The 13,822-nt window shown below is 50.0% G+C and overlaps 1 long non-coding RNA gene across 1 annotated transcript in view; it reads right to left on the bottom strand.

Annotated features, from left to right (window-relative positions):
* The window catches only part of LOC138102677 (uncharacterized), a 53,370-nt gene extending 40,171 nt beyond the window's left edge, over window positions 1-13,199 (bottom strand). Inside the window, exon 1 of the long non-coding RNA XR_011147473.1 lies at window positions 13,002-13,199. This is a non-coding gene — a long non-coding RNA (uncharacterized lncRNA). The remainder of the gene's footprint in view (window positions 1-13,001) is intronic.
* Between the last annotated feature and the right edge of the window lie 623 nt (window positions 13,200-13,822).

Genomic DNA, 13,822 nt, shown 5'->3' with positions numbered 1-13,822 from the left:
CAAGGAAATTACGGTCGATTTTGCCAACTGCAGGAATTTATGACTGGGCACATGGTAAGTGATCTGCCCTGAAAAGTTTTGCAGTGTGCTTTGCAAAGGAGCACTATGGATAAGGCTCCACTCAAAGTATTCCTTTGAGATCGGAATGACAATTACTGCAGGATCCGCAGCCATCAGTTGCAAACATCATTGATGGCATTTGATTATCAGAGAAGCGACCAATTCAAACACTGTGGTCACAGTCCTTTTTGGCTGATGAGGCAAAAAGACCCATTCTAGGATATGCAAAGGATCGGGCCATTGAGCATTCCACTGGCCAATGATACCTGTAGGATGGAGGTCTGGAATAGTAATGAAAACAGTGATAGCAATGGAGGGATCTACTCGATAAACCTGACGAGCGGAAACAGCCCGTTGGACCTCCTGCAGCGCTCGTTGCGCTTCCGGAGTCAACTCCCGAGGCGAATTCAGATCAGGATCCCCTTTTAATGTATTAAAAATCTGGGAAAGTTGTGCTTTGCGGTTAGACCTAGATAAGGTCGTAACCAATTGATGACACCCAGCAGTTTCTGAGCATCATTCAAGGTTTTAATCGAATCCGGAAATCGCACCTCTTGTCGTTGGATAGTTTGGTTCAAAATTTTCACTCCTAAATATTTCCAAGGAGGATGCTGTTGAACTTTCTCCAGAGCTACCTCTAATCCATAGGCATGCAGAGCAGTGAGCAGCTGTGGCTGTATTCTCAGCAGCTCGTCCTGCGTGGATGCTGCCACCAGGATATCATCCATGTAATGGTAGCAGCGTGCATCAGGAAACTGATTGCAAACTCCAGCTAAAGCTTGGGCAACACACCACTGACAGATAATTGGGCTGTTCCTCATCCTTTGAGGGAGGACCTTCCTTTGGTATCTCTTAGCAGGTTCAGTATTGTTAATGGCAGGCACAGTAAAGGCAAATTTCGGTTTGTCATCAGGATGCAAAGGAATTGTGAAAAAACAATCCTTTAAATCAATTATGAGGATGTCCCACCCCGTAGGAATCATGGTGGGAGAGGGCATGCCAGGCTGCAATGCCCCCATACCTTCCATTACTGCATTAACTTACCAGAGGTCCTGCAATAATCTCCATTTCCCCGATTTCTTCTTAATTACGAAAAGAGGAGTGTTCCAGGGGCTAGTAGAAGGTTCAAGGTGCCCCTGTTGTAACTGTTCCTGAACCAGCTGATAAAGGCCATCTAACTTCTCTTTTGGTAGGGGCCACTGCGGCTCAAAGATTGGTGTGTTAGTCAACCACTGCAAAGGCAGTGTAGGATACTGTGTGCCCTTACGCACAGTGACCCCTGCTAAAAATTTGTCCCAATCTGTACGCCCCAAGCTGCCAACATGTCCCGTCCCCAAAGGTTAAGGGAAGTGGTAGTAACATAAGGCCTAATTGTAGCTGTGTGCCCCTCTGAGTCCTTCACCACCACAGGCCGTTCGCTTAAATAGCTCTGTGTGGTTCCTCCTACTCCTGCGATGGCCGATCCCACAGGGGCTAAAGGCCATGAGGGGGGCCATACAGAGAAGGAGATGATAGTTACATCAGCACCCGTGTCAATCAAACCTCGAAGCTGAGTCCGGAGCGGATGGGCGTTTGGCAGGATCAGGGTACATGTCATCTGTGGCCTTTGGTCAGAGATGTCTGCAGTCCAGAATGCCTGCAGAAGTCCCATAGATCCACTGCCGTTATCTTCCTGAGTTTGTTGTTCTATCCTGGTGACACAAGACTTAAAAGGCACTAATTTAGCAAGGCAGGTCTTTTCAGGAATAGTTACGGGGGGTTTTTGCTTGGAGACCATAGCGCAAATCTGACCTTTAAAGTCAGCATCAATAACTCCTGAGAGCACTAAGATTCCTTGATGGGCAACGTCAGGTTTTCCCACCAACACTGCACGGGATTTCTGGGCTAAGGGTCCATATGCATCCAAGGAAACTTTATAAATACCACTAGAGTCTAAGACGACTGTGGCTGAGGTATGGACGTCAAAACCATCTGATCCCTGGGTGCTGTCTCTAGAGTGGCTTGGTAGGCCTGTGCCTGTACCTGTGCCACCCTCTGGGGGAGCGACTGCATCGGAGAGCAATTCCCCCTCCTTGCACCCCGGCCGAAGTTTCCTGACAAAGGCCGACCATCGACATGAGTCTGGGATCTACAATAGTCCGAGCAATGCCCTGGCCTGCCACACCTCTTGCACTGAGGGATCGATGTGTTCTCTTTTTGGCTCGGCTTAGGCCATTTCCGTTTCTTCACCTGTTTTGGTTGCTTTGGTTCATTATCAGAAGATGTGTGAACAGGCTGCAGGAATGCAGCCAAAGCAGACCTTTTCTGGTTCCCAGCTCCCACCTTAGCACAGGCTTCGACCATGTCTGTTACCTCAGGGTCACCTGGTAAGGCATCTATGATTTTTCTGCACTCCTCGTTTGCGTTATCTCTCACTAACTGCCTTAACAACATCTGTCTTAACCCATCATCCTCAACCTGCTTCTCGAGAGAAGCAGCGACTTTCTCTACAAAAGAGAGGAATGACTGATTTCCCTTGAACTATTTCAGTATATCGCTTTCTAGGTGCAGATATCTCTATGGTTTTCAACAGGGCAGCCATACCGACCTGTTGAGCTTGCTGCAGAACACTAGAGACAAAGTACCCTGTAGGCTGGGATCAGAGAAGGGACCAGTCCCCATAAGAGCATCCATTCCCACTGTCCGTCTAGGATTGGCAGCAGGGAGCTGCAAATTTGCTATATGTAGCCTTGTTGGCCAGCTTTCTCCAGGTTTTCTCAAAAACTGTAAATTCTACAGGTTGAAATAGAATTTGACCTAAGTGTCTGATATCAAATGGAGAAAGCAAATCTGTATTTATCACCCTTATTATTTGCATAACCTCAGCAGAACCTAGCCCATATTGTGCCACCTTGGATTGGAGGTCCTGGGCAACCTTCCAAGCAATCACCTCATGCTTATCACGCTTGCCTGAATTTGGGAGAGCCTTATACACTGGGAAAGCTTGGATCTCCCCTTTTGGGGAGTCACTACCATCCTGAACTTCTGGCACAGCCTGTGGATGAAGTGTAACAGCTTCTCGATTATCCCCAGAATCCTCAAATCTATTTGGCATTCCAAGTGTTTCCAATAACCTCAAGTCACCCTCCTCCAATGCTCGCATTTTAGCTGACTCTAAGAAGCGACTATAGTGGGTTGGGCGCACTGTTACCGTGCAGTCCTGAAAGGTCCAGGGGTGAGGCCGGCGCAGCCTTTTCCTTCGCCGTGCGGCTACAGCTGCCTGACGATCTGGGGCCAGAACCTCATCTGCCTCACTTCCTGACAATGAGTCATCAGGCAAAGGCAACTCTGAGACACTGGGAGCGAACAGAGGTGGATGGAGAGGGGCACTTTGGCTAAGTTCGCTAGAGCCAGAACAGAAAGCACAGACGACAGCTGGCTGCGCTGCAGTTTGAACAGCAGCTTCTTTTCAGGATGCCATCTCGGCCAGTTCCGACCGAACCGGTACTGGAGCTGCTGCCGCCATCTCTGGGGCTACAGCCGCGCTCGGCGCCGCGCTCATCTCTTGCTCCGCGGCAGTGTTTGGTGCCGTCGCTGGCCCTTGCGCTGCAGCCGCATCCGGCGCGTTCGGGTTTTCTCGCGGCAGCGCTACTTCCGGGTTCGCTGGCCACGCCGCTCCTTGGTTTGGAGCCACGGCTCCCGCGGGCGGCGCGGGCGGTGCTGGCAGCGCGGGCCCGGTGGAGCCCGCACGGCAGGGTGCCTCTGTTATCTGCAGCAGCTGTTTTTGCAGGCTGAGCAATTCTCCCAGCTGCTGGGATATGTTCGATAACTCTTTCAGCAAAGGCAGATGCTGTATTAAAAGGTCGATGGCTCAGTTCTGCAGCGATGCAGAACAGTCCAGCACCAAGGAGTGTGGTGAGCTTATCTGAGGAATGGCTGCGCAGTAGAGGACATGATAAGATAGAGCCTTGCAGGATGTAGAAGTCAGCCTGTCGTGGGAAAAGGGGTTTCTTATCAACAGGATGTCCAACAGGACACAAGCCAGAGAAGACTGGAATGAGGAAACCATCGCCGCGGGGCGTGTTGTTCCCACGAGAGAAGATGACCAATCATGAGCTCAGCTTTTGCAATATGTATGAGCTGTTTAAGTGTTGTATAAATAAGAGATGAAAAGACAATAAAATCGAGGCTTGCCGATCATGAAATCATGAGCTCGTCTCCCGCACCTTTCCCGACATCTGACGCCCGAACAGAAGGCACATCATTGACCCCCCCCACCCCCATTTCCACAAGGAAAGGTGCGTTGGGTTCAGGTCCCGCAGCTAGATGGACGGCAATAAGAGCGGAGGACAACTGTGTTCCCGTCTCCGTGCCCGAACGACCACACCGGTGGGTTCGCTGATACGTGCTGCCGAAGCCTGGAGGGCTAGCAACGGTACCGTAAGTATGGATAGGCAAGCAGCACAGGATTTATTTAAAGCTTTTCTTCTTAAGCGTCACTTTAAAGCTTTTAACTTAGAAAAAGACCTCCCTTCCCTACTAACTCACGCGCGTTCCTATGGTTTCTTTAACGACCCTCACAGCATTCACGAATTAGCAGAATGGCGGAGGTACGGGGATGAACTTTTTAGCCTTGTTTTAGACGATGATAAGTCAGCCAAGAAAATAAGCAAACTTTGGAAAGCAGTTCATAATGAGCTACTGTTAGTGCAGGCAGAGAAGCGAGCAGTCGTAGGTATTAAGGCGGCACATTCCCGTAACCAAGATAATGACTCCTCAGTCTATTCCAACGCTCCCAACCCCCCTGCCTTTGCCACTATTGAGATTCCGCCAGAGCCACCCCCCACTGACAGTCAATCCCCCGCGCTGCCTACCCCCCTGCCTGCTCCCCCGCCTTCCGCTTCAATCGCCGCTTCTGCATTAACCCCCTCACGCCCGCTGCTGCTGCCCGACCCCTCTAATGCCACGAAGCCTGTCCCTGGGGCAGAATCTGACCCGGCAGAGGCTATGGCAGCAAGGAGGAGAGAGTTGTGGCAGGCGCTTGCCCGAGACGGCATGGAAAGGGGAGATTCCGAGCTCCTAGCAGCAGCACAAGAAGCGATGGCTTTCCCTGTTGTTTTCACTACTAATGCGCAAGGGGGTCAGAACGCGCAGTTTGCCCATCTCGACTGGAAACTCCTGTCCCAGCTGAGAGCAACAGTCAGTAACTTTGGGGTGTCTAGTGAACCAGCTAAGCAGATGTTAGATTATCTTTTTAATGCCCACATTCTTCTGCCTGCCGATATCCTGGCCATCACGAAACTCATTTACACCCCCTCTCAGAGATTGCTTTTTGAGGCAAGGTGGAGAGAGGAAGCGGCAAGTAGCGCTAATCTCCCCAGACCCCAGGGGGACCCCTTAACAGGCCTTACTGTAGATCAGCTTATGGGACAGGGCCCGTATCTCAGAGTTGAAGCTCAAGCTGGACTAGGGCCACATAAACTTAGGGAGGCAATGGCAGTAGCTAAGAGAGCAATAGATAAAGTCAGGACATCGGGAGGGACCCCCCTATATATGAGCATCAAGCAGGGTCGTGATGAATCGTTAAGCTCCTTTGTTGATAAGGTTATGGATGCTATCTCTAGGGCAGGGATACCCGACCATATGCAAGATGCCATTTTAAGACAGTGCATTTTGCAAAATAGCAACCCTACCACCAGATCTTTGATTACCTCTATACCTGGTGATTGGACCACTCAGGCAGTACTAGATAAAGCTGCGACCTTGCCCACAGGTGCTCAAGCCTTTTTAGTCCACGCGTTAGAAAAGCCGGGGGAGGGATTGAAGGAACAAGCAGCTAGTGCTCAGATGCAGGTAATGGCAGCCCTTGCTCCCCTCCAAGCAGCAGCTACGCGCCCCCGGTTGCCTCCAGAGGGAAACAGAATGAGATGCTATCGATGTGGCCAGTCGGGCCACATTCGTCGGGAGTGCTCAGCATCCGGAGTTTGGTGCAACAAATGCCAATCCAACACGCATAACTCGAATGCCTGCCGTAACAAGAAGCAGGGAAACTCCCGGAGCAGCGCGTCCAGCAGCCACGCAGGGACACAAGTAGCAGCTGCAAACCCTTGCCCTGCCTCCAGCCAGCAACAGGTGGCAGCCTCGGCCTGGACTTGGCAGCCTCAGTAGACTGTGATCTCCTGACGTCTGAAATCCATAACATCCCTACAGGACTAACAGGACCCATCTGCCTCAATGGTACACCAGTAGGAGGCTTGATTCTTGGCCGATCATCTGCCACTGCCCTAGGACTGTTCGTTCAACCAGGCGTGGTGGACGCTGACTCACAGGGTGATATCTTCATACTGGCTTATACTGTTCATCCACCTGTAAGGATTCCTAAAGGCCAAAGACTAGCTCAATTTGTACCTTTGCCTCAAGCCACACAAGGCATGCAACCCTTGCAGGCTCAACCAAACGCTCATACAGGCTGCGGCTCAACTGGGGAACTAACCTTGCTCACCATCGATCTTAATAGCCGTCCACGGAAGCCGTGTGCCCTAACCTATAAAGGAGAAACAATCACGTTACAGAGCCTCCTAGACACAGGGGCAGACTCCAGCATTGTCGATGTGAACACATGGCCCTCACATTGGCCTCTTCTGCCAGCAATGACAGCCATCACTGGTGTCGGAGGAATGAAACTAGCACACAAATCTCCGCTGATAACTGTAGAAATTGAGGGCAAGAAAACTACCGCAACTTTTTCTATCGCCCCTCTACCCCCCACAGTTGACTGCCTCCTCGGAAGAGATGTATTGGCCCAAATGAGTTTTGTGCTTACCGATGATCGCCATTTCTGCTAAGGGCCGTTGCTTGGAATTTCCCACTGCCACTAAGATGGACTGACAACGACCCTGTGGTGGTTAAGCAATGGCCTTTAAAACGGGAAAATCTGCTTCAAGCACACGCTCTAGTCAATGAGCAGCTTCAACAAGGACATCTTAAGCCGTCGACAAGCCCATGGAACACCCCAATTTTTGTCATCCAAAAGAAAAATGGCACGTTTCGTCTGCTACAAGACCTTCGAACTGTCAATGCTCGTATGGAGCCTATGGGAGTGCTGCAGCCAGGACTCCCTAATCCAGCAATGTTGCCACAAGATTGGCCTCTTCTTATTATTGACTTGAAAGATTGCTTTTTCACAATTCCACTACATCCAGATGATACGAAGCGATTTGCCTTTTCATTGCCTGCTCTTAATCGTGGTGAACCAGACAAACGTTTTGAGTGGACCGTATTGCCGCAGGGAATGCGCAACTCTCCCACCATATGTCAATTGTATGTCGATGCAGCATTGCAGCCACTGCGACAAAAGTTACCTCAGACCATCATTTATCATTATATGGATGATATTTTGTTTGCGCAGAAGGAGCCTTTTGACCAAACAGAAATTCAGCTCATTACCTCCTCTCTTCAAGAATGGTCTTTAGTAATAGCTGCTAACAAAATTCAAATATCCTCCCCGTGGAAGTATTTAGGATGGGTCATCACCAATCAAAGAGTGAAGCCTCAAAAACTGCATATCCAAGCCTCAATCACCACTTTAAATGACGCTCAAAAACTGTTAGGTGATCTGCAGTGGTTGAAGCCAATAGTAGGAATCCCTAATGTTCTTTTAGACCAGCTCCGTCCCTTACTAAAAGGATCAGACCCATGCGCACCGGTACACCTAACGCCGCAGCAGCAAGAAGCTCTACAACAAATCACCACCTGTATCACAGACGGTTTTGTTTCGCGTCTTAATCCAGACATCCCCCTCTCTCTTACTATTTGGAATTCTGAAACTCACCTCCTCGGCGCAATTACACAGCTAAAGAAAACGGGGGAGCTGGCGGTTTTAGAATGGATATCACCACAGTTGCAGCAACGAAAAACTATTACCACAAAACTTGAAAATTTGGCTAATTTAATTAAGAAAGGACGTTTGCGCATTTTGGAAATTGGAGGACAAGAACCTGAGTGCATCAATCTCCCAATGGAAAAACCTGCCTTGGACTGGTACTTGCTAAATTCTTCATTACTCACGGAAGCCCTGTTGTCCTCAGGAGCCAAAATTCAGACCGGTCCCCTGTTTCCCAAGGCATTACAGTGGATAGGAGCATGGAACTGGATTTCAAAACCCTTGCGAGAAGAAAAGCCTATCCACAATGCCATTACTGCATTCACAGACACCGGAAAAAAGACAAGGAAAGCAGCCGTCGTATGGAAACAAGACCAGCAATGGCATCAGCATTTAATAAACGCCTCGTCAGATGATACCCTGCAAACCTTAGAATTACTTGCAGTCGTTTGGGCAGTAACCCACCTCACAGGACCCTTAAACGTAGTTTCGGACTCACTGTATGTAGTGGGCGTCGCCTCAAGAATTGAGGATGCAGTCATTAAGGAAGTACAAAACAAAAGGCTTTATGAACTCTTTCTGCAACTAAAACGCGCCCTAAGAGAACGGTCACACCCCTATTCCATTCTCCATATTCGCAGCCACACGTGGAATGAAGGCCTGGGTGAAGGAAACGAAAGAGCAGATAAACTTGTCTCGCTTGCCCAAAACATTCTCCCGAAACAAACAATGGCGTGAGAAAGCCATGCTATTTTTCATCAGAATTCCAAAGGCTTGTCAAGGGAATTCGGTATCCCAATCGAAGAGGCAAAAGCCATAGTTAAAGCGTGTCCCGTGTGCAGTTTCCACAATAAGGGGCTAGGTTTGGGAGCAGGCGTTAACCCCAGGGGCCTAAAGGCTAACGAAATTTGGCAAATGGATGTCACTCATGTCGCTAGCTTTGGACGGCTAAAATATGTTCATGTTACTATAGACACCTATAGTCATTTTATGTGGGCAACTGCTCAAGCAGGAGAAACAGCCAAACATTGAATGCCACATGAATAGCTGTATTGCTATTATGGGAGTCCCTATAACAGTTAAAACAGACAATGGGCCCGCCTATTGCAGTATGCGGATAGCCAGATATATGACCCAATGGAATATTGTCCACAAAAGGGGAATTCCTCACTCCCCCACGGGTCAAGCAATTGTGGAAAGAGCACACGGTACATTAAAGCAATATCTAGAAAAATATCCTGACACTCCTAATACCCAAGACAAGCTACTGAAATGCTTATTTGTTTTAAATCATCTTTGCATTTTTGGAGATAGACAGTCTCCTCCTGCCATAATCCATTTTACCCCACCTTCTAATCCGCAACCAGAAGTGTGGGTCAGATATAAAGACCCCCAGTCAGGATTATGGCAGGATCCAGCCAAAGTTTTGTACTGGGGCAGAGGTTATGTTTGTGTTTCTACCCCGACAGGACCGCAGTGGATCCCTGCAAAATGGACTAAGCCAGCTTATACGCAGGGACAGTCCGCGACAGAGGAAGAAAAGATGACTCCAACAGGTGGTCTCACAAGTGCTACATAACACCGAAGAGGAATTCCATACTAAATTTCTAATAGACTCTGAACGGGAAATTGAAGAGTCCCTCATTCCCCGATTATACGCGGACTTTTTGCCACATTGCCAACGCTCATGCATTGTTATAGTCGTTGCCATTTAGCTTGGGTTAGAATTCATTGCAGAGGTTGTAATTTACAGTGGTGGATCTTTCAGCGACAAGTGTCCACAGAGTTAAGGTGCCTCAATTGTGAGTCTCAGTGGAATCGAGCATCAGCTCAGGAAAATCTTGGTAAACTAACGGGAGTACCTCTAGATCAGAGTTTAGCGTTACTAGAAAATATTGAAGACCTCCACCTAAGAGAATTAAAGCACATTGCGGAGAAAATACTAGCTAACAAACGTTCCGCTATCCTAGAAGCCCGTCGCAAGACAGGCCTTGATGTCCCAGAGCTGTGGCAGGTTAAACCCCGTGACTGGGACAATGTGTACCGCCGGTATACTCGCCGTATTGGGTCTTCTAAGCGTCCCAGGCACTTTGGCCCTCAAGCATAGTTACCCTCCTAAGCTATTCGATCCAAGGCAAAATGTCTGGGTATCTTTAGCACGCGAATTAAATACAACTACGTTCTGTGCCAGCTTAGCTACCCCAAGTACTCCTTTTCTTACGTGCCTAATAGGAGTCCCCCTAACAAATACAGCTTGGCTCCATTTCAGGTCAGCCGCCAATGATACAGGGTTCCAGTCAGGCCGAATTACTGGCAATAACATCATTGAAAGTTTCGAGCAGAATGACGTTTGGGATGACCGCCTTCCATTTGGGCCTGAGCCGCAAGAGATTGAATTGATTGATTCTTTAAACGCCACTAGTTGCTTTTATATAGATAGCAGAAATTCACACTGCTCTGAGGGCACGCATACCAACTGCTGGAAAAATGTATCTACTCCTACTTGGTTGTCTCCCATAGGGAACAGTTCAGAATGGGAAAAATCGTGGTGCAACCACACTGGTAGGACACAGGAAAAACCTGCACCAGGCACAGTCATACCCAGAAGGCTGCCGCCTGGATATTTTCTAATTTGCGGAAATCGTGCTTGGTCCGGCATCCCTACCTTGCCCGTTGGCGGTCCGTGTACAATCGGACAGCTTAGTTTAGCCCTTCCACAGCACCACCCAAATAAAACCCACCCCACCAGATGGGGCAGAGATCTATCCCAGACCCTCCAATCAAATTGTGATGATGAATTGACCTTGTGGAACAAGTGGGAGGTAATTTTTTCATCACTATTTTTGCCTGGAGGGGCAGCAGCTCGAGCTCATCGCAATATAGAGAGATTAAGCTGCTGGGTAGTGAAGCAAGCAAATGGAACAAGTAGAGTACTGTCCGCGCTTGCAGATGATTTAAGCACAGTCCAACATGCTGTATTACAAAATAGAGCTGCTATTGATTTTCTGTTGTTAGCTCATGGACACGGGTGTGAAGAATTTGAGGGACTATGCTGCATGGATCTAAATGATCATTCTCGCTCTATTCATGCAGAGATTCAACAGCTTATAAATCACTCTCAAAAAATTAAGGAAGATACAGGTTTCTTTGGCCTAGATGGGCTGGTCAGTGAACTGGGATTGGGTGGTTGGGTAAGAAGCATGGTAAAAACATTGTTTCTCTTATTGATCATGGTTTTGGTAGGATTAGTCCTGTTCAGCTGCGCTCTAACTTGTATCAAGAGGGTACTGCTAAAAACAACAACTCTGAGCATGATAGCACATAAAGAAAACGGGGGAAGTGTGGTGAGCTTATCTGAGGAATGGCTGCGCAGTAGAGGACATGATAAGATAGAGCCTTGCAGGATGTAGAAGTCAGCCTGTCGTGGGAAAAGGGGTTTCTTATCAACAGGATGTCCAACAGGACACAAGCCAGAGCAGACTGGAATGAGGAAACCATCGCCGCGGGGCATGTTGTTCCCACGAGAGAAGATGACCAATCATGAGCTCAGCTTTTGCAATATGTATGAGCTGTTTAAGTGTTGTATAAATAAGAGATGAAAAGACAATAAAATCGAGGCTTGCCGATCATGAAATCATGAGCTCGTCTCCCGCGCCTTTCCCTACAAAGGAGGGCAGCAGACCACACCCAGGCAGTCTCGGTGCATTCACGCCTGGCGCTACACCAGCTAAGAAGTTAGATCCAGGCGATTTTGGCTCTGTTGGTGCATACACAAACCACTCTAGGGGTCCAATTCGCTAAGCCGCTAATTCGCGGCCCTGGATAAGCCGTGGCCACCGCCAAGCCGAGCAGCAAAGCATACTGCGTGCCCTTCCGCTGCCCCGACACCCCCGCCTCTGCCGGCGCGGGGTCCCTGGGGGCCACGGAGTCCTGGCTCTGTTCCTCTGATAAGACTTAATAAACAACTATCTGGAAGAATTAAAACTAGAGGAGACGTCTCAGTTTATCTCTCATACTCCTTGCAAGGACTTTCAGCAAATTCTCTCCCATCAGGAGAGACTTGATTTAAGGCACGGTAAAGTGTCAAATGGTGCTCCGTGTTCGGCCTCATCGAAACGACACAACCCAGAACATTTTGGACAGCAGCGCGCAACCAGAAACAGAAGAAAAGAAAACCCCGGGGTCGGCTTTGAAACTCCAGGATCTCCTAACCTCGGTTGACAGGGGGGAGGAGGAGCCGTAGTATGCTGGACAGAACTCGGACTGGAATTTCACGAGCTGATAACATCTATCAAAAACAAGGTAAGCTGTCCAAAACTAGACCAAGAAAAAAATTATGGGTGCAGTTCCGTCCCATGCGGAGGCAAATGTGGTCCGTAGTTTTGAAAACTTAGTTCAAAACCACCCCTTACCAGCATCTAAAAAAGAAATACGATGCTTGCTGTCCTGGATAAAGAGAGAATTTCCTGATGCAGTTATTGGAGATTTATATTTACCATCTTTTTGGGAGAATATTAATTCTATTCTATATCATTACGCCAGTCTAAGAGATGAAACGGCTCAGAAATTCATATCACCAGCTAGAGTAATTTATGAAACGCTTTTAGAGGTGGCACCTCCTGCTTCTGATGAAGAGGAGATGTTTAAAACTCCCGCAGAGACTGCGCTGACACCCGTAAAAGCAGCGGGAGATTTTAAAACCCCGCTCGAACCCTCCCCACCCTCAGAGACGGGCGGAGAACGCGATGTTCGTGGGAAAGTCCCCGAGTCTCTTGGCAAAAGCGGTTATGAGTCCCTGCAGGCACCGCAGGCGGCGGGGGGGGGGGGGGGGGGGGGGGGGGAGCGCGGCCATTCCGGAGACCGAACGGAAATTTTTGGCCGGAACCGAAATTAAAACTTTTGATCGGTCCAACGGAGGAGCATGATACGGCAATTTTAGAGTTGCCTTCGCGCGCGCAGGCCCGGGGGGGAGACGGGGGGCCCCCGACCACCTCCCTAAAAATGGAGCCTGCCTCGGAGGGCGTGGTTTCCATCTCGCCCGAACCACACGTTACGGCGCAAGGCAGGGACAGGTCCGTACCTCCCGGGTCTGGGGTCCTCCCATCAGACGAACCATACGCGCGGCCAGGGGCGGTCCCGGAGCTTCCATCTAGCCCTCCCGCTACCCCCACGCGGCGCGAGTTCGCGGCCGCTTCCGCGTTCGAACGGCCCGCGGCGGCGGCGGCGGCGGCGCCTGCCACTGCCGACCCAGCTTTACTTCCACGTTCGGGAGACCTCGCTTCCACGCCTGCGCGGCGCGGCATACGTCACCCGTCCTCAGACACCGCGGTTACCCCGGCAACGCCGCTCGAGGCTCAAGCCGCTCCTGGCCCTACCCCCAGCCCTGGCCGGGGCGTCAGCCACGTCCCCGGCTCCAGCCAAGCCACGCCCCCACTGCCCGGCACCAGCGCTTCTCGGACCACCCCGGCCCCACCCCCGGTCCCAGCTCCTCGCTCCGCACGGCTGCCACGCACCGACGCCTCAGCTGGTACGCCGGCACAGCCAGTCCGCACAGCGCCTCCAGCCAGCTCTGCAATTCCATCGGCTGCGGCAGTTCCATCGTACAAGCTTTCAGCAGCTACACCTCCTACCAGCTCTGTGTCAACACAGCCCCCGTCTGCACCGCAGCCACGGCCGAGGACACACAGCAGAAGCATGTCAGGAACTACCGTGTCATCATCGCATTTACCATCCCTCATCCCTCCGACAACGCCACTCAGAGAATTATTACAACAATCACACGATGCTGAACCACATCTCCCATACGATTTCGACGAAACAAAAACGATTTTATCTCCAGAAGAGAGAGAGTACTTTCTCAGCTGTATACTATTACATGGTCCATCACAACAGGGCCAAGCA

Source organism: Aphelocoma coerulescens, assembly GCF_041296385.1.
Source record: "Aphelocoma coerulescens isolate FSJ_1873_10779 chromosome W unlocalized genomic scaffold, UR_Acoe_1.0 ChrW_unloc_scaf_1, whole genome shotgun sequence".
Classification (NCBI taxonomy): domain Eukaryota; kingdom Metazoa; phylum Chordata; class Aves; order Passeriformes; family Corvidae; genus Aphelocoma; species Aphelocoma coerulescens.
This window is presented reverse-complemented; position numbering and strand designations above follow the sequence as displayed.